Source organism: Crinia signifera, chromosome 19, assembly GCF_055691185.1.
Source record: "Crinia signifera chromosome 19, ASM5569118v1, whole genome shotgun sequence".
NCBI classification, from domain to species: domain Eukaryota; kingdom Metazoa; phylum Chordata; class Amphibia; order Anura; family Myobatrachidae; genus Crinia; species Crinia signifera.
Window position 1 is genome coordinate 116,776,648 of NC_139226.1, and position 25,585 is coordinate 116,802,232.

The 25,585-nt window shown below is 42.1% G+C and overlaps 1 protein-coding gene and 1 long non-coding RNA gene across 2 annotated transcripts in view; one reads left to right on the plus strand and one right to left on the minus strand.

Annotated features, from left to right (window-relative positions):
- The window catches only part of SIK2 (salt inducible kinase 2), a 172,293-nt gene that overhangs the window by 64,182 nt on the left and 82,526 nt on the right, over window positions 1-25,585 (minus strand). The window lies entirely within an intron of this gene.
- On the plus strand, window positions 152-4,432 carry LOC146042086 (uncharacterized). Its single transcript, XR_014463732.1, has 3 exons — window positions 152-204; window positions 538-647; window positions 3,941-4,432. It is a non-coding gene; the product is annotated as an uncharacterized LOC146042086 (long non-coding RNA).

A 25,585-nucleotide genomic window follows, 5' to 3' on the forward strand; every position in this document is an offset into this window, starting at 1 on the left:
ATCGTGGGCAAACCAAGGTTATATGACACAGTATTGAGTTGAACTTTTTGATTGTCCAAATATTTGGGAATTGTTTTCCCTACATTCTGTCTCTCACAGTTGAAGTGTATCTATGATGGAAGTTACAGACCTCTCCTCTTTTGAAGTGGGTCAACTCGCACAATCGGTGGCTGTCCAAATACTTGTTTGCCCCACCGTATATGTGTGTGTATCTATATCGCAACAGCATCCGATAAATCATAGTGTCTACCCAGTTTTAAAAAGCATAGATGACCTTTACCTTATAGCAATATATATGTATTCCCTGGCAGCAGCAGGACGCACTGGACCGAAGAGGGTGTCTCAGATTGCATACAAGTGTAAAGCTATTGGCTGACACCCAATCCCGACATCCCTTTATAAACTAGGTGTTCCTCCGTTGCTGCTAAGCTACCCAGCCGAGAATAGCTACCATCCTCTATAATGCATGCAATGATCTGATAACCGGAGACACTGTTCCGTTGGAATCAATGGATGTATTTTTCTTTGACTTTGCAGAACAAGGAGGAGCAGCAGCAGAGTCCAGACATATTAGCACATGAAAGATAACAGTCACGGCTCTCTGTGCAGGATTATTTTTTCTGATAAATGTTATACAACTTCTGAAGGTGAACAAATGACGGTGAAAATAAACCTATATATAACGTCTGCTTTGTCTACAAGAAGAGCATAGAAGAAGTTGGAGAAGGTTCATTAAAAATAAACATATGGTTTAAGTTACATTAGATTTAGCGCATAAATAGACTGGCGTTATACATTAATGACCTTGCTTCCACGTGTTACACAGCTCCTATGGAATATAAAAAAGTAATATGAAGATGCTACAGCTGATGTACAGATGGCTGCAGTGCCGCCAAACATCCCTTCTCGAGGAACCAAGTCCCGTGCAACTCCACTGGCACAAAGCGTTATTCAATGTCTTTTTTTTTTGCATGACTGTGCGTCTTAATCACAATGAGCCTTATTCTGGTCTGTGCGGACGGAGTCGAATATGCGGCTAGGACCGTGCGTCCTAAACCCCGCCTTTTGTACAGATCGCTCACTCCGTCCGAATGCGGTAAGAAGCTGTCCGAACGGACCGCAAGTGTATTTCTCATGAATACACCTCCTCCATCTCAGGGAACCTCCCCCATCATTCGATGGTCGCAGACCATCGAATGCAGGACCGAGTGGTCAGGCAGCTGCCGCAACCTCAGACCACACGGGCATTTCTCATTGCAAAAGCAGGGATCTGGGCGGGCAGCTGACATCCGGCGATGTCATATGTCCGCCCCCTACACGTGCGTCACGACCGCATTACCATACGTACGCCCAGCATTTTCATGGGAACGCCCATGAAACGCGGGGTGTAAACATATGGTAATGTGCCCAAACAGCCCTTCACGCCCCTCTCCACCCCCTGTTCGTAGTGTACACATTTCATGCGGAATTTGGACGTGCGTCCCGTTCGCACATGCGCAGAGACGCCTCTGCACATGCGCAGACACAAAACATCGGCGGACCGACCGCACGCGGACATTACCGCACCAACCAGAATAAGGGCCAATATGATGCAACAATAACGCTTCACGTGACTGCAGTTTCATTTGTTATTTGACATTCGTATTACTGTGTGCGATGGAGTCTAAATCGTTATACAAATTGCTAGATGCTGCGGTTGTGGCTTTTTTTCCATTGCGTTACGGGTGAAAAACACGTGCTTTAGACTATTTGTGGGAGTTTTTGCCATTTATTTTTTGTCATTTTTTCACCCATAAAAAAAAAGAAAAAAGGATTACACGGGCGAAAAAAAATTTTTTAAAAAGAAAAAAGGCAAAAACACATGCAATTGAATACAGTAGGGGCAAATAGTTCCTTTTTTCCCCCACTTAAATTAGGGGTACATAAAATGGGCAATATCATAAATCGGAGTAATTTTGAACCACTTTACAAATGTTTTCCAAAAAAAAACAATACAAACAAAAAAAACAATTACCTTCGCCTGCAAGCCTAAAAACACATTTTCCACTCATGAAATAGCTCAACATAACTGTTCCATACCTTGTACCTCAATGTACTGCAGCTTTACACCCAAAAAGTTGACATGCCATTACTGGGCAAATAACAATAATTTAAAACAAATAAGTCATTAAGGGTGTGTTTCTCGGTGGTTCTGAACCAAGTCCTGACATTTTTACCTTAAAATAGGGATTTTCCCCAAACTAATCACCTGGTCAGGAGGCATTGAAAAGAAACCTTTGTTAAAACCTGCAGAGATCTACCACAGATAAAACCTTGTAAATAACTGGATAGGTCCGTTTTCGCGAGTCGCCATAAAAACCCATTCTTGAATTCAGCCATAAGACCCACATTCCAGTGGAAAAAAAAAACATGCTACACCATTCAGTGTGGCTCATGCATGTACAGCATTGCATGCCGCAAGGCGTTTTGAGGCTAAGTTTGGGAATCTAAACATGTATATTTCATACCAATCACATGTATTATTTGGTGCAGATGTGTCCCACACAGTCTCCTAATATGGTTATCCTGACCGTACCTTTTCCATCTGGAATGTTTTTGGATGGTGAAACATAACAGTACAATAAAAGATTAGATTAATCATAGCATAAAGCACTGCCAAGCTGTGGTAGGGGAACATGTGGTTTTGCTTACTGCACTACACAGATAAGGATTGTTGCTACTGGTGATGACAACCATTGTGATCTATTATTACCTATGTTCCTATGGGCATTCACTGCTGCTGACAGTTTTATTTATTTTTTTAGTTTTTTTTTTTTAATTTACAAAAAATATATTTATATGAAATTAGTAACGTTAGCAGAAGTGCAGCTTTTCACAATAAAAATGTAGTTATTCCGGCTTCTCCCCATAAACACAATTCTTCAACCCAGCAAATGTCCCTCATCCACACGCTTAGTGCAGATATACTGGGGAGCTTAATATATATACTACGCAAGTGACTGGAGGCGAGATGTATGAAGCCTTGAAAAGTGATTGAGTGATAAACCACCAACCAATCAGATCCTACCTGTCATTTTTCAAACACTAGCCTGATACATGACAGAAAGGAGGAGATTGGCTGGTGGTTTACCATTTTCCATTTTATCACTTTTCAAGCTTAGTACATCTGGCCCATGTGAAAACATTGGTTGACGGATGGCTAAAGGGCATAAAAAAAAAAGTTGCCACTCATTACTGAATCTCTCTGTGGGCCCTATGCACTAAGCTTCAAAAGTGATAAAATGGAGAGTGATAAACAGCCAGCCAATCAGCTCCTGTCTGACATTTTTCAAACATAGTCTGTGAAATGGAAGGTAGGAGCTGATTGGCTAGCTGGCTATCACTCTCCATTTTATCACTTTTAAAGCTTAGTGCATCTGGCCCTCTATCTTGGTTTATAAACTGCACCGTGTTTTTCAAGGCCTAAATTAAAAATACAAAACAAAAACAAACAAACACTGTCTACATAAATATCGAATTATCACTTCAAAATATATAAACACACACCTGTAATATTCTAGATTTGGGATTTACTTCTATGATACACTGTCAAGAGAACATTACTACCTAGCAAATAACTATGGACCTTTCTGTACTACTACCGAAGCACTTCTATTATAATAGCTGTATAAAACCACAGTATTTAGTAATCAGACTTCTTAAATACCCTGTGATATTTAAAGTCGCTTTGTACAGGCTACATTAAATAGCAGTGCATCTAGTCAAGAGCCTTGTTAATGAGTACCATCTGTGCAAACAAAACTTCTCATTTATTATTTTTCGGTAGATGTTTCTGTTACAGTAGCTTTATTACTTAATTACTTAACAGCCACCACTGTTTAATGCAATTGGACCGTTTACAGAGGGGTTTACACTCATTAAAATTGTAATCTAATTGCAGAATGTGCTCAACACTTATTAGCCCTACATTTGGAACGACTGCCTCCTTCACGCGAGAGAATCGCTGATTTCAATCATTGCCGAGTCAACATCTTTCCTACGCTTATGATGAAGTGGTCAGGTGTGTTCCTGAAACGCGTAACCAGCACTCTACTGCAAGACTCGTATGCATAGACCAGTAGAAACACACTATGGACTTCGATCATTTCCACATACCACCTATTGATTCATCTGGGACACTGTGAGCAGTTTCAACCTGTTTTATTTTAATGCTATAATTCCAGCTAATTATCAGTTCTATAGGCTTTAATTAACAAACACTGATTGAACTCGCCTGATAAGTTTGTCGGCATCAATACAACAAGAACGTTGTACAAAGACGCATCGTGAAGTCGCCCACTAAGAAGTGTAAGGAAAACAGTTTATACAAGCAACACCTAGAACGGAATTCCCGTGTGACTAGAGTTGACAAACTGAAATGTTATTTCTGAATGAGCCTCTATTCACACAAATGATTCAAATGCCCTTCATATACAGTCATAGGTACACATAAACACCCAACCGGAGTCAATGGGGGACACCTGCCATCACTTTGGGACCTACCTGTACATAACAATATTGGAGATATTAAATTGCTTTCAGCAGAGCACTAGGACAATTCAATACCCACCATTACATTTCATTAGATGTAGAATCTACACATGGGGCCTTATTCTAGTTCACTCTTAGAGGCAGATTCATACTCAGATGGACAAAACCATGTGCACTGCAGGGGGGGGGGGGGCAGATGTAACAGGTGCAGATAGAATTAGATTTGGGTGAGTTATTTTTTTTCTGTGCAGGGAAAATACTGACTGCTTTATTTCTACACTGCAATAAAGATCTCACTTTGAAGAAAAACCCCACCCAAATCTAACTCTCTCTGCACATGTTACATCTGCCCCACCTGCAGTGCACATGGTTTTGTCCATTTGAGAAGGAATTTGCCTCTAAGAGTGAACTAGAATAAGGCCCAAGGTCAACTACTCTATGGGCGGAATTTCCAGTAGTGGCAGAATTATCGCTGGTGCAGCCATTTTTGCTGTATTTATAGACAGAATAACTATAATATAATATCTCACAGATAACGGATATCGCATGTCTTCCATTCTCTGATTATAGGACGTCATTGTTCACAATACCGAATTATACCTCACATCGGAGAAAACGTAACTGCAAGCCCAACGGCACCCACCCTATGGCACCCCCTGTATTATATAATGACGCAGTACATAACAGAGCATTCAAAGTCTGCCTTAATGTGTAATTATTCATGAAGAAACCCTAAAATGACCATACAACAAATTCCTACGTTGACACCTAAGAAAAAAAAAAAAACTTATGTCGACCGTTTTTAGGTCAACCTTTTTGCATATGTCGACATAATGCATGTCAGCCTACTGTATATCAATCTAACGAGCCATACTCACCCAAAGCATGGTGAGCAAAGTACATTAATTGGGGGACCTCGTGATCAGGTGTCGAAAATGAAAAAAAATCAAAAATATTTTTTTGTAGTGATTTATATCCGCTCTTGTGACAATTGTGACACACTTCAAATACGATCTAAAAACGAGCGCTAGTGTGAGATAAATATTATAAAAGTGGCACCTGTGGGTGAATGGGTGCGGGATTCAGTGGACCTTTAACCCAGAAACTGACCCTGGCTAGCCGTATTGTGTGGGTCCTGTGGTCGATGTATCTGCTCGCTGCAGTTATTACATTTCGGGGGAAGATGGTATATTCCCCACCGCTGAAGTTTCTGTTTCCAGGTCCCCCAGCTTGCTGGTTGCTCTGAACGGGCCGTGGTCGATGTTGTCCCGTGGTCCTCACTTTTCAGCAGAGTTTACTGTCGCGCGAATGATGCAGCAGTATCCTCCCGCGTTCCTGGTCCAATGTGTTTTGTGCGGTTGCCCGCACTTTGTCAAGGATCTCAGTCGATCAATAATCCCCCCTATTAAATCATGTCTGAATAACTCCCCCAAAGCCTCAATGGGTCCTAGCGCATTAGAGATGTGCGCCATGACTGAGACACTCCGGGGGTGCAGCGTACCAGCTTTTTCTTTACATTTTGTATCTTATTTGCATCACAGACACAGAAGTAGCCACTTGCAGTGCACCAGAGAAGATGGGCTGCAACCACACAGGAGTTGCCCCTAGACGAATCAATGGAACCGGTGGTAGGAAAAAGTGGCAGCCGCTACATCATTGTTTGTCATCCACTGTTCCGTGGCACACTAACGTGCTTTGAGCTGTTCTCAAGTGTGCCCCCAGATCTAGAGACGCCCAAACCAGTTTACAGCCACCCACCAGTTCAACTGTTATTTACTGGTCTCTTCTTTTCGTGTAAAGGGACAATGTATTTTATTTTCGTTACCTGTGGGGACCATTGTGATTGTTTTTTTATATGAAGGCCCATAGTTTTGTTTTTTTTCCTGTGGGGGCCAATGTGTTTTGTCCTGTGTTGATCTCATGGTGTGCCTTGGCAATTTGAAATTCTTACTTAGTGTGCCCCAAGGTAAAAAAGGTTGAAAATCACTGCGCGACATCATACCACTTCACATACAGATTTATTTGCGCACAGACATGCAATTGTCGCACAACAAACAGTGCAATCTAGCAGAGTCGTTTTGTCACTTCCAGTTTTATTTGTGCGAATAAGACCCACATCTTGAGTGAAAAAGGCATTTGGCGCGGCCTAGTCACCTGGGACCAGGCGCGCTGAGAGGGGTATGTTGTATGAGGACACATCTGTATTCACTAAGTACTGTAAACATGAATTGCATACCCACCGACCGCAAGAATCCAAGCTAATGCTCATTTTCAATAGCAGAGTTCTATTAGCATTAAGTATAGGGATTTATCATGCAGAATAGGCAGTAAATAAGCCAGACGGAGAATGGAAAAAAAAAAAAAAAAGACGTTTCTGAAGAGTCTTTCAAAATGAGTCTAGATGAAGAGAGCCGTTTGGGAAGAAAGGGAAGAATAATGGCGGTACAGAATTCTAAGAGGAACTGGGGATTTCAGAGTAAATGTTGCTTTCAACAGAGTTCCTAATTACAACCATTTTCAAACAGAGTCCTATTGGAGGCTACTGACCTTCAAACCTCCTCTGAGCAGTTCCTAATGAGCTGGTTGAGTGATACGGGCAACCACGTCAGCCTTGGAATAATCTCTGCTAAATGTCCCAGTATGTTTTGGAGTCATTACTCAGACCCAGGGGTATAGCACCTGCATTCCTCCAGCTAACAGGCACCACATACACAAAGCAGATTTCAGCGTGCTATTAACCCCGCTGTTACTGGATACGTCTTCATTTTTATAGCCCCTTTGTTATCGCTTAGGCTTGCGTGTTTTTCACAGAGCAGACATTTCCGTTCGCCAGGATTTTTCTGTGTTTTTTTTTATTTTTTTTTAGACACAGAAAAAAGATTGCAAAAATAAAAATCTAAACTTTTCTTTTTACAAAGGATAAACCTACTATAAATAAAATGGATAAAATAATAATAACTAACATTTATTTTATACAACGTTCAATCATAGAACACTATGGGGTCAATATAAAATGTAAGTGATGCTAGCGATGGGTCATTGGAACAGGATGACACGGTTCATAACTGTGGGGTATGAGTAGGGGTACGCAGGAAATTTGGCAATGCTGTTCTACTGAGATTCCAAGACGCATATTCAATGCTACAGCGAGCGCACTGCATTTTGGATTCACTGTGCACTCGCCGTGATTCGCCGGGGTCCCCGTTTCGCCGCCACCCCCTCTTCCACTTGGATTGTGAAATAAGTCAGTTTAAAAAAAAAATCCATGATGTGTCGATATTTTCATTGGTATGTTGACATTTTGATTGTGCCAACCTATTGCCTGTTGACCAATAGCTTTCAACCTAGACTCTGTCGACCCATGTATTGGGGCAGTACGTATGGTGTAATGGTTAGCATTACTGCCTCACAGCGCTGAGGTCATGGGTTCGATTCCCACCATGGCCCTAACTGTGCGGAGTTTGTATATTCCCCCCGTGCTTACGTCGGTTTCCTCCGGGTACTCCGGTTTCCTCCCACATTCCAAAAATATACTGGTAGGCTAATTGGCTCCTAACAAAATTAACCCTAGAATGTCTGTTTGTGATTTTATTAAGGAAGAATGCGACACAATTTGTACATACACAAATTGTGCTGCAAAGGTTGCGGTCATGGCGAAGGTATCTAAGCCAATTACAACGCACCCCTTGTAACTCAGACACATATTACATAGGCCAGTGGAAAATGAATCTGAGTAGAGTTTATACACCAAAGGCAACAGAACAATAAAAAGTGGCATTAAAGTATACATAAACAACCACCTAAACTTAAATTTTTTTTTTTTTAGAACAGATGCATTGTACCGTCTCATGAAAAATAGGGAAGGGCCTGAGTTAGTGAACTGTAGCAATATATTTTAAAAGAAGTGTCTAACAAAGGGGCCATTTGATGCCCAGCACAATGCAGCTGCACAAATAAGAGCAGACGTCAGATGTTTTTTTTTTTTAAATGTGAAGGTGACATATATAACTGTGCAAATATTTCTCATATGGTGCAACGTTTTCATCCATTGTTTGCGCTTGATTAGGAAAGCTGAGCCTACGCGGCCATAAACGATCTGAGTATGCGAGAAGACTGCAACATAGGTATGAAAAAGAAGTCTTGTATTTGCTAGCAGGTTTCATGCTGTTTACCAATGTTATAAATGTGTGATCGCTCCACCTGTCAGAGCGCTGCTACTGTTGTGTTTTACAGCAATGAGAAATTTTGAAGGCATTGCGACAATGGGGCATATGAACTAAGCATTGGAGGGAGACAAAGTACCGGCCAATCATCTCCTAAATGGCACATGACTTTAGTGATTGCAAAAGAACAGGAGCTGGGAGTCTACCATTTCTACGGTATTTACTAAGATGGGAGTTCTATTGTAGGTGTTGGTATGGGCAACCAATCTTAATCTACGTATTTATTTGGCACCTTCTAGAACAGGCATCTACAAACCATGGCCCTCCAACTGTTGTGAGACTACACATCCAAGCATGCCTTGCAATAGTTTTAGCATTCCCTAATAGCCAAACTGGGGCAAGGCATGATGGGTCTTGTAGTTTCACAACAGCTGGAGGGCCATAATTTGGACATGCCTGTTCTAGAAGATAATACAGAGAATCCAATGCTTAGAAAATGCCCCTACATTGCTCTGTGATGCACCGCCCCGCTGGATAAATTTACAATCGCCGGTGTCAGGCCCCGACGGATCGCTCAGCAGCACATTGCTGTTCAGTGCTGTGTGCTGGGCGATCTAGCAACGCTCAGCTTGGTCATCTCCCCGTTTGTAGGCCCATTAGTCATAGTAGATACAGAGGAATACAGGAAGCCTTCAGTTAGAGAAGTTGGTTGGATACCACATTTTAGCCCATTCCCATTAGACGCCATTTTTAGCTCAATGCCGGTTGAGGCGGATACTGCTTTAAATACCTCCATTTATTTTGTGCAGGTGAAGAAGGATTAACTGTACAGCTTTGTATATTTTATATCTACAATTATAAATCACTGCCGCCATCTTATTTCTAAATAACCACCAAGACCCAATTGCCAATGACTCAGCATTGCTCCAAGTAGCACAGAAGGAATCACTGATTTACTGTTGAAGGTCAAGACATTGGTCAGCTCCTTTAAACCCCTAGAACTACTGAGCAACAAGCTACTGGCCTCTGTGTCACTCCAGAAGTCTGAACGTGACTTTCCTCAGCTAGGACGGCTCTCATGTTACACTTCACCGGGGAGGTGATAAATGATGGCTTGTTAGCAGTCTTATGAACAGAATATTTACAAAGTGCTGTGGATGACGCAGGCAGGCTCTTGGCATCTGCTTGTGATACTTATTCTTCGTCCGGCAGGGGAATTTAGCAATGGTGGGAGGGAGAACATTTAAGTCACACCAGAGATTACAATTTGAAGTTAAAAAGAAAAATGAGCTCCTACCTTATATAGTAAAAAAATTCTGAACTAAGTTACAAATGACCTTAGGAGTTATTAAAATATATATTTAGCAGTTATTTTTATACCGTTTGTGCGTGCGTGTATATATATATATATAATTTTTTTTTTAATGAATATACAGCACTGTAATCATTTACATCAAGAGCTTACAGTCTAAGGGGGGTATTCAACGTGCCACCGCTATTTCCGACAGGGGAAGTAGCGGCGGCTCCCTATTCAATGCTGTATTTCGCGACAGCATTGAAGCGGGATCACGGCAGAACGGGCCCGACTTTAGAAGCTGTTGGGCCCGTTCTTCCGATAATGGATTGTCGCAATCCTGGCCGCAGATCGCCAATCCACAACAGTTTTCGCAGCCACGCCCCCTTTGTTCCAATCAGCAGGTGGGACATTGAATCCCGCCTGTCGTTCAGCTGTCGGGCTGACCACAATCGACAGCCGTGATCCTAGATTGAATACCCCCTAAAAGAAAGAAGTTTTTTTTTATATCAAAACATGGAGAGATAAAGTACCAACAAATCAACTTCTGTCATTGTTTTTTTTAAGCACAGCCTTCAAAATTACCTCAGTAGATTGGTCGGAAGATTTAAAAAAAAGTGTTTAGAAAAAAAAAAGAACCAACCAATCAGCTTTTGTCTGTAATTTTTCAAACTCAGCCTGTAACATGGCAGCTAGGAGCAGATGACTGGTACTTTATCTTTCTCCCCTTATCCTGTGCCAAGGCTTAATTAATAAATAAATGCAAACATTTCAGGTAATCATCTTCTGTCATTTTACAGGCTGTGTTTCAAAAAAGGACATTTATTCATTGAATGGTACTTTATCCATCCCTCCCAACTGTAGAGCAGCAGGGGAATAGATGTTGTGCCACGACCCCTTTCTAACAGGCCACGCCCCCTTACCAGGAGAGCGCTGCAAAGTGTCCCACTCAGGGTGGCTACAGCGTTGGGAGGTATGCTTTCCACAAGTTGATAAATCTTATTGCATTACCAACAGGCACACACCCTGGGGTCCCTTTATTTATTAGTCAGATTATTCTAGAACAATATTTACATTTTTAAAATTTGGCAACTAATAATATTGTTATACACAGGCTGAACTTGCACCCTTTGGATAAGTGAAGTAATGGAAACTCACATAACTGATTTTTTTTTTTAAACATAAAAGGACCAGATTCCTCAAGCTACAAAAATGAAGTTGAGTGTAACAAAGCACCAGCCAATCGGCTCTTAACTGTCAAGTTACAGGATGGGTTTGAAAATGGCAGTTGGGGGCTGATTTCCCGTTTATCACCCTCCACTCCATCACTTTTTGAAGATTGGTGCAACTGTCTCAAAGGATACAACTTTCACACCCACCTAAATTCCCGGGTTGGGCCTGCGACTAGCTCTGGTGTGAAAGGTTCCTGGGCCAAATTCCCGAAAACAATTTGCCTTGATTTCAACCCTGCTAGCTAGCAGCGTTGCTCTAAGGCCCGTCCCGGGTTACTGGCCGGTGTGAAAGGAACTTACCCAGCTTCCCGGATTGATAGGCTGGAAGAGCATGCCGCCGCATCACTGCCTGGGGACAGTGGCGGAGCTGCTGCCTGGTTCCCTCACCCGCCGCAGCCCACCACTGGGGGAAGACACCGGGTCACTGGCTGCTTCGAAATGCTGGGTCACTGCATGCCTGCTGTGTGCGGCATGTCCACTCCTTCCGATTGCGGAAAATGCTGGGCCACAGCTTGAGGACCCTCTCCCACCGCTGCGGTAAGACGCGGGGTCACTGCGTGCATGGAGACGGAGCTACTGGTTTCAGGTAATGTGACATGGAGGGGGGGTGTTTTCTCTCCCCCTCACACCAGAAAATGCAGGGACTAGGCTGGCGTGAAAGGTGCCAACCCGGGAATGTCCCTGCATGTTCCAGGGACCATCTTCCCGTGTAAGTCCCTGCATTTTCTGCAGTGGAAGGGGTACAAGAAACAAAGAGAAAACTGAGACAAGACGTTTTGGAGCAGAAATATTTAGAAAACCAAAACTCATAGATACAGTAGGAAGGTTTTATTAAACAGCAGAAGCTAGATGTGACTGACAAAGCTGTTATTGGCAAAAACAATCCGCAAAATATAGGAAGGATACACAAGGTCTTATGTGCAGTGAACTAGATTTGTTAAGCAGAGACAGGTCTGGAACTAAAAGCTTATGGTTTGAAGAAGTGACTAAGCATTAATGACCTGACCTGTGCAAGCAATATCCAATGGGAAACAAAGCCTTCTCTGTGCTTATGTAATGTTGCTTGACTGCAAGCGAGTATACATAGACACAAAACAGAACAACCAGCTACAGTGACTATGGCACTGTCTTATTCACTGTAAGGTGTTTAGCTTTCTGCTGTGCAACCAAGTGATCCAGTCACACACAAGTTTGCTAGTTAAGTAACTGCAGCGCCAATATTAGCATTTAACACTTCATTATACAGCAAAAAGAAATATTTATTTTACTGAATATTTAGTTTTATAGTCAAATTTACCTCATGAATTTCGTATTGACAAATGACCGGTTTTACACTAGACCAGTCAAAATAGAAATTTTGTGAGCTGAACAGATTCACAGACTATAAATTCTGAAATAACTTGAGTCACCAACAATGTCTCACTTATGTCCCCATTAAAATGCTTATTGGGTTATCTGCAAAATGAAAGTCACAATTTTCAGCAGGGGTTGACAATACCAAATGTATACAGTACAGTACAGGGAATGCTAAAACTATGGCAAGGCATGCTGGGATGTGGTTTCACAGCAGATGGAGGGCCACAGTTTGGACATGCCTGCAGTATGTGCTGGACATGTTACAGGACGCTAAAAGCTTACAATTTATAGCTGTTCCAGTGTTGCGATTCCTATAATGGTTCTTCATACACATGGGAAAATATAGTATTTCACACAAGTTTGGAGAGTTGGGAATCGGGGTATGTAACGCTGTTGTGGTCACAACGCAGGATATTTGAAAGCATTAAAGTGATAAAATGGAGAATGATAAACAACCAGCCAATCAGCTCCTACCTGCCATGTCACAGACTGTGTTTGAAAAACATCAGGCAGGAGCTGATTGGTCGGTTGTTTATCACTCTCCATTTTATCGCTTTTGAAGTTCAGTGCATCTGTCTCCAGGTCATAACTAAAGTTATCCCTGTGATAACTCTTGTACTTCAAACGAAAGAAGTCATTTTTGTTAGGAAAGAATGGAAACTTAACAGGCAGGGGGGAAAGATGGACACAAAGCAGAAATAAATTATGACGCGGAGATGGTGTAAGGTCAGATAAACATTTCTATGTACTGCCAGGACTATGTGCAGTCAAAAGGAAATTACATTTGCTGGCTGCAGTACACAATTAGCTGGTAACCCCACCCTGCTGCCAGTGCCATTCCAAGGAAAGGAGGAAGGTCGAGAAAGATTTCTGTTGGTTATAAAATAAATAGATTCAATTATTTAGTGTGCAGCTATGCCACATGAGTATTTTAATGCACAACCTTATATTGGATGGTAAATCATTGCGCAATTGGGGGTTTATTCTAATTTAATCAGTCCGACGCACATTTGCAAGGGAGACCGTTTTGTATGCGCAGTTATTCGCATGTGCAGACGCTTGGTGCAAACGGGCACGGCAAACTGCATGTTCACTGTCCCGCTCGCACATAGCAGTGTGGGTGGGGGACGTGGTGCGGGAGCACAGCATTTCATTGGCATCCCCATGATAATGACCCAGTGAAGCGTGGGGTGGACAGCTGACATCACCTGCACGCCTGCTTCCCGCACAGTGTGCTCGCAGATCTGATTCACCACAGAGGTGTCTCAAATCTGCGAGCGCTGGAGAAATCATTCGATTTTAGTTCGGCGAATTCACGCCTTTTAAAGGCAGAAACGGATGCCAATTTGACAACTTGGTGGCCGTTTCCGCCAATGCAGATTCGGCTTTCCAAAGGGCAGAAACTGCAGCAGTGAGTCCTGGATGAAAACTGCCGCGATTGAAAAGGTCCTGGACGGTTTTTTTCCAGCTATTAGAAATATCGGCCAGGATTAAATACCTATATAAATGTAAATGAAAAGTTAATTACTAATTAGCTTAAGGCATGGTTACGTAAACTACATTTGTGAGGGCCATATCATCGTAGCTGCGGGATTTGCAGAGATGGATCGACGTGCCAAGAACATACAGGTGCAAATGCGCACCGAAGAGGATTGCGTCCATCAAGCCAAGTGTATAGAAAAGGGTGCACACCACAAAATGCCTATAACATGTGGGCAAATAAATGCCTTTATGTCCGTGCGTGCAATGGTAGAACACATATGTCCAGTTTCCAACCCTTTTACATCAGGGCCCTGGTTTTAATATAGAAATGTCCTAAAACGTTCAGTTAAATGAAAATAAACCATCTATATACTACTTTTTTAATGGACATTTATTTATTAGGATTAATTCGGCATGTTCTGCAGCGCTTCACTGTGCATTTTAAAAGCACATGAAACTCCCTTTGTGTTATTTCATACATTGGAAATGTAAAACGATGAGCCATATCCAAGATTGATGTCATAGATTGACTCTTCAGTTACACACTACAATTTCTCCAACACAAAACAATGGACAGAGGTTGCCGAGTATCCTTGTTTGGGTAGTCATAGAAACTGTATCATCACTTTTTCTATCATCTATGAGATGTCCGGAACTTGCAGAACATTCTGTTTTCCTGCCTTTCTCAGGCCATTCCCAGCATACTGAGAAACACGGTTACGTAAGCTGCCATATTATGTAGGGCAAAAATAAAGAATATAGTCATTATGGCAGAACCAAGTGCAATCAGTAGAGGGGAGCAGACCGCAGTCTTCCGTAAGTGAGATCACTGGCTGGCAAGAAAACGTCAAAAACACACGCACCTCTTGGCATTATATTCATTGGAAAATAACAGAATCATGCAAAATATACTTAATAGATATTTTGCTGAGTAACGCGTAGATAAATATGAAATGCTTAGCTGGGTGACTATTGCTAATGCCAAGCCAGCTCTTGTAGTTACTCACCCTCCTGATGTCCAGGGGGCTGTTCCCTGCAGTCATTTTTCCAAGGCTTTCATGTTTGACAGCCCATAGTTTGTGAAAAAAATGGGATGCCAGCAAGAGGACCAATGACAAAGCTGCTCTCATGGACAAAGCCGATTTTGATTGGACTTCACTCACACAGGAGTATATAAATTTAAACTTGGAGAGAAATAACCAAACAATCACCTTATGATATAGGAGGTGAAAAAAAAGAAAGATATAGAAGTGCGCTTTTAAGCTTTCACCAGAATGAGCACCAAATGGTAAAATCAAATGTGTTTATTCTGAACATCAGTACAAATGGTTTCTTCAAATTGGAGAATTCACATAAAATTTCAATATTTGATCCAACGTCTGACTAACATCAGCAGAAATAACCCTACGCGTTTCGTCCAATGAGGACTTCTTCAGGGGTGACCAGGATCAAACTGGATAATGAAAAAGGGCTAGTTCTCCTTGATGGTTAAAAAGCGAGGTATGGGATATACGTGCTGTGCTGCCTCATGCACTTACTGTAACTCCAGAGTCAAAGCCACATATAGCTGCATACAAAAAGCCATATATAGCTGCATACAAAAAAATCAGTCCGGGTGGAGAATGGTGACCCTACCAGAAGGAGGGAGGAGGAGCTGGTGGGAAACTTACCCAGACCACCAACTGGCAGGGGGCCTCAACATTGTCTAACTTATTGTTTTTGTGTTTCCATCTTCTTTTATTTATAAATTTGCTAGTTTCCAATTAATAAAAGTTCAAACCCAGCGCCTAAGCTAGAAAAGCACTTCTAATTTGAAACCTCCATTAATTCAGTACATCAGCATATGTATACAGTATTTTATATACATATTGTAATTAAGTATTAAAATCAATAAAAAAATCCATTTTAAATGCATTTTTTAAAATATTTTTTTTAGAAAGGCCTTTTAATTTGGGTGTTACAAGGCCTCTAAGAAACTAGGAAAGGGCATGCAGATAGGGCCTAGAGAGGGGGGAGAAAGACGTTCTCCGCCACTGCAACGACAACTCGCCCCCTTCAATTATTGAATTGACTCCTAAGTGCTTACCCTTTACTCTTTAACCTTTATTTTTACTTCGAGAAACAAACAATTTGGCACAACAGGTTTTGAAACCAGTTTTTCTGACCTTCGTTTAACTTTTTATAATTGACTGGAATTTTATTTTTCAAGGGATGGTGATTATTTAATGTATTCCTCTATGAAATCTGTTGCTTATTTAAATCTGGAACAATAAGCGAGTAATCACAATAAGCTGCTTCCTGTCCTCAGCTTCTTATTTGGCCGTCATGTGGTTTTACTTGGTTAGAATAAAGGAGTAGGTGATATTTATCACACAATACAGTTACCTCCTGAAGCAGCAAAGTTGTGTACACACGGTGAGATTTCACATTAGATTTTGACTATATAGACTAAATCGCATACAGATCGCACAGGTCTTTTACCATGCGATCCCGATATGCGCCCCTGTGACAGCACAAATCGAAACCCAGATAGACAGGGCAGCAATGACTATATAATGCAGATTGTATGAATTGTATGTAAATAGTACAGAGTTAGCAAAGATTGTATAGCACTCGAATCTTAAGTGGAATAGCAAGGGAATCTCACTGTGTGTACAGAGCAGTCTGCTCAGATACTGGTGATAAAGAAGTTCACTTTGGTTCCTCTCCTCAGCACCAACAGCCAGTGGTGCTGAGAGAAGGGGGGTGGGGTACTATTACTCAGGCCCAGGTCTGATAGAGGGACCCAGTTGGGCCCCCATTACCTGGAAGCAGCAGTTGCAGCAGCTCTTCTCAACCCAGCACATGCTGCTGTGTGCTGGGGCTGCTGTGTGGCCAGAAAGGGGCTTAAAGAGCTATTTGTGCCTGTATTTTAATTTAAGGCGTTTATTTACTAAAATGCGACTTCTATTAAAGATGGGATGATGCTATGGGCAACCAATCAGAATCTACTTAACACCTTCTAGAAAAAAATAGACATAATCGGATTGGTTGCCATAGCAACATGCTATATTCAATAGAACTCCTATCTTCTTAAATAAACCCCTAAGGGTGCACGGCCACACCTCCCAAAAGTACTTGCGCCTGGCAGGGCTCTCTATTGCCGTGCCAATAGCCGGTGTGCTGCCATTATGAACAGCTTGAAATAAGCAGTCCTAATATTCTAATAAGCGAATGCTTCCCATCATAAATGTCATTGTTTTCCATCCTGGGATACTGAAAATTATTCTATTGGGTCTGTTGTGCAACCACAGAGTCACTTCAGCTGCTGTTGCTTTTAAAATAAGTTATCTATTTGTGACACATGGAGGTTAAGCGGGAGAGACATGATGCAAATATCATAAGAAAGTCATGTTTTAGTCAGAAACGTTGAAAAATTCTGAGAAAAAATTGTCGTCACACTGAACATCAGAAGTGTGGGCAACAAGAACAGTCATACCTGCCCACACTACTAAATGTCCCATGACACTCCCAAATGTTAGGGGAGTTCTCCTGGCACCTGGGACACTTAGAAAACCTCCCGCATCCCACAACTTTTCCAGTGAAGTGGGCGTGGTGACAGGAGGGAATTGCGTTGTTAGATCCCGCATAATACTGTGAGGAAAAGCTACAAAATGTTGCGCATGTGATTCATAGGGCGGTATTCAATGTGAATACCGGCGATGTGCAGCGAATCCTGTTTAGGATTCGCTGCACATTCGCCACTGGTCGCCGCGTTCCGGAGCCTCGCCGGCTCCGGTATTCAACGAGTCAGGCTCGCTGCCCCTGACCGGCGAATTTAAGCTCCTGCGGCGGCGGACGCCGCAGGGAGCCTGAGGACGGTGGCAGGCAGGGAGATGGAAGTCTCCCTGCCTGCCCCAGAACGTTTGTGGGGGGGAGGTGGGCTCCCCGGGTGCCAGGCAGCACAGGCTGCCCCCCGGGGGTGCCAGCAGGGGACCGGGTATATTCAGTACACCCGATGAATATGTAATGATCGGGTGAAGTGAATATATGAATATCTAATGAGCGGCTCGGCTCCGGCCCCCTGCTGGCTGGTCTGTGTAAAAAAAAAATATATATATATTTTTAAATTAAATATATATTCATGTGCTTACAGCACATGAATAAAAATAGCATACCCCTCCTCAGAATAAAATTCCAGATTTTTTTACACCAAATGTAAAAAACAAAACACTTTATTTTAAAAGTTCACCTTCCACTTCACCATGAAAAGATAGCGATTGCTACTCGGTGAATCATGGCGAAAAAAACCTTGAAATGTATTCGCCATCTGGTCATTGAATAGGGTGATTCACCGTTTTAGTCAGAAATTCGCCTTACAGCGCAAAATCGCCATAAAAACCTGGCGAATCAGCCTCATTAAATACCGCCCATAGTGTCACGTCCATGAACAGTCAACCCAGGCATCCCACTCGACTGATCTGAACAGAGCTTCATCGGGGAAGGTAGAGGAGTATGAATTTCCACCCAGCAACTTTTCTATAACACTTAGTGAAAGGAGGCACACATTGAACCTCATTGCTTAGCTTTTGGATATGTACAGCTGCCATTTTGATTAATTAATTGACGTTAAACATTAGCCTCAAGTGGAACAGTGCCCCAAGTGGTCAAATTAAGATAACGTTTCCTGGAGTATAATAAAACGCTTAACAAGTTATTAAAACAGTCATCATGAATGTCGCTTTCAGTGTTTGAGTATCACATACCAGGTATCAGCAGAACATATAATGTATCTGAAGGTACAGTAAGGATAACAAAAAAATAGCTTATACACTATAGTTCTAAACAAAAATATAAATAACGAGTGCAGGGTGTATTCTTTTCTTAACTATTAACCATGCATAAACATAAAAACTTGCAAGAAAGTAAAAAATAAAACGCTGAAAGGACAATGTAAAACCAAGGGTGTTTCTGAATTACTACATATTTAATGGCGAACAAGCTACTGAGATTTACTGGTCCCAATGGAGAAAACATTACGGCTTGAATGTTCTTAGAAGCAGTTCTGGATAAACTATGCCCAGGGGGTAGGTTTACTAAAGCTTCTATAAATGAAAAGTGGTTGTGTTGCCCATAGCAACTAATCAGATTTTGCTATGATGCAAACAAGAAATGATGGTAGAATCTGGTTGGTTGCTATAGGCATCCGAGCATTTTTAAAAGCTTTAGTAAATATAATCCCAAGGGTGAAATCTTGTTTTGAGCAAGGAACCAAAATGCATAAAACACTCTATAAACAAGACGACAAATATCCATAAAAATGGTGCTGTAATCTAGATTGTACAGTTACTGTTGGCATAACCAAACACGTTGTCTTGCCAATAGCAATGAAGTCTATCTCAATAAAGGCCCATACACACTGGGCGACTTTGAGCTGAAACCAGAACAGTTAACTTGTTTAAGCTGCTTTCAGCTGAAAAGTAAATAAATCCTCCATTGCATATGACCCTGTGAACTCCCGTCACTTTAGATGGGAGACTGGGCGAGATATCACATTTGAATTGGGCCCAATGTGTGGAGAAATAAATCACGAACCAACCAGCTCCTAACTGTCATATTTTCAAACACAGGGTAGATGTATTAAGCCTGGAGAAGAGATCAAATCAAAGGTGAAAATGCACCAGCCAATCAGCTCCCAGCTGGAAAGTTACAGGCTGGGTTTTGAAAAATGACAGTTAGTAGCAGTTGGCTACTACATTATCACCTTCATTTTTATCTCTTCTACAGAAATTATACATCTGCTCCATTGCCTGGAAAATGAGAGTTAGAAGCTAAAGGTCCATACACACTGGGCGATTATGCCCAGCGTGTATGGACAGCAATGATAGCTATCATCGCTGAGGGGAAATCCAACCAGTGCATACACACTGAGCGGCTTTCCCCCTGCCTGACGCGTCAGCGGATGAACAGCTTTCCCAGCAATGATGGGGCAGCGCGCACCACCGCTCATCGCCGGGCCGTACTCACTGGGCGGCTTTGATGCTGAAAGCCGCTCAAACGAGAAACCTGCGCGGCTTTCGCGTTAAGTCTTCCTGGGTGTATGGGGCTGGGCCTTAATTGGTTGGTCCTTTTCATCTCTCTCCCTGCTTTGTAAATATCCCCCATAGTGAAATGAATACTTTCAGTATGTGACTGTAGATCGATATTGAAACGTAAAACTTGTTAAAATAATCATCTCTAAAACAAAGCACAAGTTTAAGGATGAATCATTTTTACACCATTTTATTTACTATTATTTTGTGGCACTTTGTGAATTATAACCACCTCTACCACTAGAGTTGCAGTACAGAATAAGCGCCGTACTGCTCCACTCATCTTGCACTCATTAAGCACAGACAAGAATAATGACATCAGCCCAGCTGTGTTAACTAGTGCCAAGAACACAACGTTACTGGATTTGCTCACTCACTGCTGATTCCATTTAACACAGTTGGGCAGGGGGCATGTTACAGCACGAACTCCTGGTTGGATCAGAGCTGAGGTCGTCTGAGTTCTTTTTTTTTTTTCCAATATTTTACACTGTGAATTCATATAATCATCTGATCACCGCATGATTTTCAGTTTGCATGTGTTTAACCAAGTAGGTGATTGTTTATTCAAGACAAGAGTTCTTCAAATACAGACAGAGAAGCTTAGGTTTCAGATTAAAAGGTTGTCCGTGTCTAGACAGTCAATAGGTCGACATCAAAACATCGACATGCACAAGGTTGAAATTTTTTTTTTTTCTTTGCAAAAACTTTTTTATTGAAGCGTTTTTCCAAATATAACAGAGAAAACCAACATACCGTATATCCATATTAAAGAAATGATGGGGAAAGAGGCATACAAGAAATAGCACCGGAAAATGTAGAAACAAAAATGTTGACTCTAGGGTTGGTATTGTATCCAAAGTCATGACTGTCAGTCTGTCCCGACAGGCGTGACCCTGGCCCAATTTTGTTTTCCTCGACTGCATATCGGCATGCGGGATTCAATTTCCCACCTACCGATTGGCAAAAAAGGGGGCGTGCCCATGAGATACTGCAGTGGATTGTCAAGATACGGCAGTGATCTCGACAATCCAAGGCCTATCTCGGCAGAACGGGCACTACAGCTTTTAAAGATGGGTCCGTTCGGATGAGATGCCTGCTCAATGCTGTTCAAAGCATCGAATAGGCATCCGCCTAGGGGTGTAACTAGCACCTACTGGGAGGACCCATAGCAAAATCTTAACAGGGCCCCCCAATCTTCACTACTATGAAGATAGGAGATAGAGCAATTAGACAGAGGGGTAGGAGGTGACAGTGTGTGTGTGGGGGGGGGGAGTGTGTGTGTAGGGTGGCCAATCCCGGGATCGGGATCGGCGGGACAATCTGACCCAGGAGCAGTGTTATTCCTTGGTCGGGCAGGGTTGCTGGGCAGTGTGAACGGGTAACCCAAGTCGAGCGACACGGGTCCTGTTCACTTCTATTGAGGAGACAGCAGCGGCACCTCAGTGCTGCCTCCTCCCCCGCCTGGCACGCCGCTGCTCCACCCCGCCCCCGGATGACGTCAGTGACCCAGCAATAAGACTGGTCACTGTGAGGATCAGACAGCGCAAATGCCAGGTCCCGGGACGGACCCATGTCCAAATCCTGTGTGGGACCAGGCATTTGCAGGGGTATAAGAAACATTAGTGATCTAATTGTGAGCACCATTCAGACATACTAGGAATCCTAAATGACTTCCAATGCACTGGAATGACTGCCTTGGAAGCACTAAGAATGCAGCAAAGCAGTCTTTTTATAATGGAAGGGCAAGTCCTCTTTCAGAATGATGCTAGCTGTCTCTACAACCTTCCACCAGAAAGGCTTGAGACGCAGATACACCCACCAAACATGCAGGAGAGTACCAACCACAGCCTTGCACCTGACCTCCAACATGAATTAGGAACTCCTGGGTATATCTTAGCTAGTAGGCTAGGGCAATAAAACCAACAGTTAGAACTTTATAATGTTTTCTTGTACCAACACAATCGTCAAGGATGAAAAGACATTACTGAAAAATCTCATCCCAGTTTTCTTCCCCTATCAGATGCTTAAACTCCAATTCCCAATCACTAATGAATGTAGGTTAAGAGGAAATTCTTTGATCGATGAGCAATTTATAAGTTGCAGACAAGATATGGCAGGGCCAGTTCTGGGAAAGCACACATTATCAAATGTACAGTAGTTGTTGACCATCTGCCATCAGCAGGAGGGCTTAAACTCATGAGAAAATGCTTGATCTGGAGACATCTCCAAATTTCTTTATTGGGCAGTTCCCAAGTGTTTTATATGTCGGAGAAGCTCAAAATGGCCACCTTGAGGGCTGGACAAGCACTATTGATGAGATGTATCACATCTTGGAGAGATAAAGGGGCAGATGTAATAAGCCTGGTGAAGAGATAAACTAGAGATAAAGTGAAAGGAGATAATGCACCAGCCAATCAGATCCCAACTGTCATATTTCAAATACAGCTGATTGGCTGGTGCTTTATCTCTTCCATGTTATCTCCAGTTTATCTCCAGTTTATCTCTTCTCCAGGCTTAATACATCTGCCCCATAGAATACCAACCAATCAACTTCTAACTGCTGTGTTTGAAAAATGACAGGAGCTGATTGGTTGAAACTTTCTCTGTCTCCAAGCTTTGATACATCCCCCCCTCCCCCCAATGAGGGTTTGTTCTCATTGACAAAGGTCCAAAGTACAACATGGCTGACTCCATGTGTATGTCATACATTTGGGGAAGGTAGTGAGGTTGGGGATGGACTAACTCTTTGGGAGTGATGATGCCTCCAGGAGCCATTTTTAAATTATTTGTTGGGGGACAAGGTGTAAATAATGATGGTACTTTAAATGAATTATGTTACTGAAACTGCAAAGTGCGTATTAAATTCGATAGCCGAATAGATCAGACTGTGCAATAAAAAATAGCAGCGCTTAAATACCATTGGATTGACTCATCAGACTGGGTTATGCTGTATGTAGGGGTGGCCAAAGCGGTCCTTGAGGATATTAATCCATTCAATTAATACATTTCAACCTGCTAAATTGCACAAGAATTTTGATTCTGTAAAAAAAATATATATATATATATTGACCAGAATACATCCTTTTTAGTGCTTTGTTCTTATTTTCGGTTGGCCATGAGTTAGCCATTTTGGGAAAGAACACTCCTTTGCATGTCAATCTGGCTATGAGACTAATGGAAAATACCATGTCTTCAGGGACTATGCATTAGAATTTAGTGCTAAAAGTACAAACAACGGCATGCATTACCAGGCTGCGTGCACAATCTAATGACTTCTGAGCATGAATAAACCTGGAGCACAAAGGTCCCCACTGCTTGGCTGGAGCGGTTCCAGCTTTCAGATGTTTACACATGCCACTGCAAAGAACTCAGATCTATTCTAGGAGGAACTGTCCATTTACAAAACGACAGGCTCCTTCCCCTAACACATCAGGTTATTTTCTAAACACACTTGGGTATTAGTCCTGCCAATGCATGTGCGTCACCTCAAATAGGAACACTGAATATTTCCAAGAACAATTTCCCATCAAGCAGCAGACCCTCTGCTTACACTCCCGTAACACTCAGTACGGCGCACACACAGATACTTTGCTTACTGCAGTACAATGCAGCAAAAGTGACTTGCATTCCACTACAACAGCTGCAAGTTCTTTATTCAAATGGCAATGTAGGGCCTACTTGTATGTCTCCATTTAATACAGGTTGAGTATCCCCTATCCGAAACTGTCCCCTATCCGAAACTATCTGTACTGTTAAATATTAAAATACTTCATACAGTATCCAGTGTATAAAAATACAAATTTTTAAGACTTTTACCATTCCCCCAGATTCCCATTCATAAGGCCCATACACACTGGGCGACTTTGAGCTGAAAGTCGCTCAAAAAAGCAGGTTTAAGCGGCTTTCAGCTCAAAGCCGCCCAGTGTGTATGGCATCTCCGGGAAAGCCGTTCATCTTGAGCGGCTTTCAGGACGGTTTTGCATAGAGCTCCGCTATGCAACACCGTCCTCCGTCTGCGCCGGGCTGGGGGAAAGCCACTCAGTGTGTATGCACTGAGTGGATTTCCCTACAGCAATGAATACGATCATCGTTGTCCTTACACACTGGGCATAGTCCCCCAGTGTGTATGGACCTTTACTCCAATGCAGAGCGGGAGATTTTGGGTTACATTTGGAAACCCCCCTCTAAAAATCCTGCGTTTGCCACTGGTATGCTATACTATACTTCTATTATTAGGATTGTTCCAGTATTATTAGGAGCGTTCCAGTGCAGCTACAGTAATGTTCTGTACAGCGTTCAGACAGTGCAGACAGTTTTGAAAGCCGATTGGATACGCATGTGGATTATATGTCAATACTGTGACTTTAATCCAGGACATGGTGAAGCTAATGACTACAGTTACACAACATCCAAGAATGAAACCGAGCAAGTGCGGGATGTTCCAGACAGTTGTTTCTCGGATGTAAAAACAAGTACATTTTATAAGGTGGTAATAGGAAGGGGTTCTAGTTTCACTTTACATTTGCAGCTGAAGCAATGACAACAACGCACACAGCAATGATGTCAATACAATCCTGGCTCCCAGGGTGTGTACACAAATGTGAAAAAAATACCTATAAAACAGTATTGCAATATTTATAACATGTTAAAACTCAAGTAAAATGCATATACACAGAAATGCATAATGTATTGAATATGGAGAAGTTTTCAAAACAGGAAGTCTGTTATCTGCTTTCAGCCAAGTGGCTTGTGGGAACACGTAGTTCGGTAAACGCTTATTAACCGCACCATATTTCCCATTAAGATAAAGGTTAGCCTAAACTGCGCTGAAAGGTCAGAGGCACCGACATCGGACAGAGAGCATTGATACAGTGCTTAAACCTAGGCGCCCCTTTTATACACTGAAAGATTATTTGGTTATTCTAAAACACAAAAATTGCAACATAATTGCAACTAATTTGACAGAATACTTTCTCTATTCACTTAAAGGGGTTTATAACCTTTAAGTTATTGTAATTACTTTTACAGGCCCTCCAGCAACAATTAACCAATTTTTTTTCTATTACTTAAGTTTCGACATCAATTTCAGACAGGTGTTTCTATCAGCAGATAGCATTACTTATCATTTGTTGTCCTGTGATATAATAGGTCTGTTTGCTGGATTAAGCTAATTAGCTACTAACTGTCATTTTTTTAAACATGGGGGTAGCTGTACTAAGCCTGGTAAAGCCATAAAGCCATGATAAATTGGAAGGTGAAAATGCACCAGCCAGTCAGCTTAGTTTGAAAAATGACAGCTAGGAGCTGATTGGCTGGTGCATTATCACTTTACCGGGCTTAATACATCTGCCCCTCAGTCTGTAACAGTTAGCAGCTGATTGGTTGGTATGCTATAACTCTCCGTTTTAACGCTTTTCAATATTAGTACAGTACATATGGCCCATTGGGAGAACAGTC